Source organism: Monodon monoceros, unplaced genomic scaffold, assembly GCF_005190385.1.
Source record: "Monodon monoceros isolate NGI ecotype Baffin Bay Population unplaced genomic scaffold, NGI_Narwhal_1 Super_Scaffold_5, whole genome shotgun sequence".
Classification (NCBI taxonomy): domain Eukaryota; kingdom Metazoa; phylum Chordata; class Mammalia; order Artiodactyla; family Monodontidae; genus Monodon; species Monodon monoceros.
In genome coordinates this window covers 24,370,074-24,372,422 of record NW_021703782.1, presented here as the reverse complement: position 1 = coordinate 24,372,422, position 2,349 = coordinate 24,370,074, and positions in this window count along the sequence as shown.

The following is a 2,349-nucleotide window of genomic DNA, read 5'->3' as shown; positions in this document are numbered from 1 at the left end:
GTTAGCCTGAAGCACTCAACCACCAGATCAACCAGAACCTAAGGGATGAAGATGTTGACCTTTTCTGACCCTGGTGACTTCAATCAACTAAAGTTTGGATTCTGTCAACTGTCAGCTGAGCCCCTTCATGAATATGCATGTACCCTCAGCTTACAACCTCCCCAATTTTACTGTTCTGGGAGATGCTGCTTTAGGAAAGATCCCCGGTGTTCTCCCTACTTGCTGCAAGTAATAAATCCTTTCTTCTCCTGATTAAAAAAAAAAAAAAAGTCTGAGGAGCTCATATAACTCAATATCAAAAAAACAACCCGATTAAAAAATGGGCTGGAAACTTGAATAGACATTTTTCCAAGGAAGACATACGGATGGCTTACAGGCACATGAAAAGATGCTCAACATTGCTAATTATCAGAGAAATACAAATCAAAACAACAGTGAGATATCACCTCACACCTGTCAGAATGGCTAGCATCAAACGACCACAAACAACAAATGTTGGTGAGGATGTAGAGAAAAGGGAACCCTTGTACACTGCTGGTGGGAATGTAAATTGGTGCATCCACTGTGGAAAACAGTATGGATGTTCCTCAGAAAACTAAAAGTAGAAATTACTATATGATCCATTAGTTCCACTCCTGGGTATATATCCGAAGAAAATGAAAACACTAAATTTGAAAAGATACAAAGTGCCCCAATGTTCCTAGCAGCATTATTTACAATGGCCAAGATATGGAAACAATCTAAATGTCCATCAACAGATGAATGGATAATGACAATGTGGTGTATATACACACACACACACACACACACACACACACACACACACACACCCCCAATGGAATACTATTCAGTCATAAAAAAGAATGAAATTTTGCCATCTGCAACAACATGGATGGACCTAGAGGATATCATGCTAAATGAAATGAGACAGAGAAAGACAAATACTGTATGTTATCACTTTTATGTGGAAACTAAAAAATAAAACAAACTAGTGAACATAACAAAAAAGAAACACTCACAGATGTAGAGAACAATCTAATGGTTACCAGTGGGGAGAAGGAAGCGGGGAGGGACAGGACAGGGGTAAGGGATTAAGAGGTACAAACCACTACGTATAAAATAAAGCTACAAGGATATATTGTACAGCACAGGGAATATAGCCAATATTTTATAATAACTATAAATGGAGTATAATCTTTAAAAATTGTGAATCACTACATTGTACACCTGAAACTCATGTATTATAAATCAAGTATACCTCAATAAAAATTTTAAAAGCTTGAGGAGTGACGGGATATTTGCAAAGTCTGAATTGTCTTCTCACAGGGTAGTATCAATGATTACAAAGGAGTATCCAGCAGCATCCGGGCCATGGGTTTGCGAGTCTCCTGACACGATTCTGTGAGAATTTAGCACCACCTCGTTGATATTCCAGCCAAAGTGCATAACCTAATGTAACCGTGGGGATGCATCGGTGTGTACATCTCTGGCCTGCACGCCTCAGAAAGGTCAAGGTCATAAAGACAAACAGGGAGAAAGTCTCCCAGATTGAGGGACAGTAAGGACACCTGACTGCCATTTGAGGCGTGACCCAGGACCGGGTCCCGGACCGGAACCACGCTACAAGGGTAGCGCAGGGAAGCCATGCTGGATTCGAGGCCCCGTCAGTGTCGGCGGTCCTGAATTGGATCATCGTAGGAGGCATGGAAATGCCTAATTCTTAGGAAACACGCACGAGGCATTTCGTATTTCGCTGGGGTGAAGGCGTCTCTTCCGCTAGCGGTTTGACCATCTCTCCCACTGGATACGTCCTGGGCTCCGCAGGCCTCGCCCGTCTGAACCGTCGGGTTATAGTCCCCACTGCCACCCAGCCTGCCGTCCCCGCGACGCTCCGAGCGCTCCACATAGGGTGGTTCAGACCGGTGGCCAGCTCCACCCAGCCCCTGCACATCGCAGTCCGCGTCCGGCCGGTGACCTACCGCACCACCTACCCACGCCTCGCAGGCCGGGGGGCCGGCACCGGAAAACACCAGTTTCCGGCTCCGCGACGGCGGATGCCCTAGCCAATCACGGGCGGGGGCGGGCGGGCGTGTGGAACTAAGGGCCTTGTAGTCGGCGCGCTGGTGGGACTACGACCCCCACAATGCTCCGCGCGGCAGCAGCGGAGGCTACAGCATTGGAAGGGGCCTCCCGGCACGGGGCGCGGGCCAATCACGGGCGGGGGAGGACGGGCGCTGGGCGCGACGGGCCTTGTAGTTGCCGCGGTTGGGACTATGGCCCCCACAGTTCCCCGCGCGGCGGCGAGCTCACGGCGGCTGCGTGGCGGCGGCGGCCGGGGCGCCGTCGGGT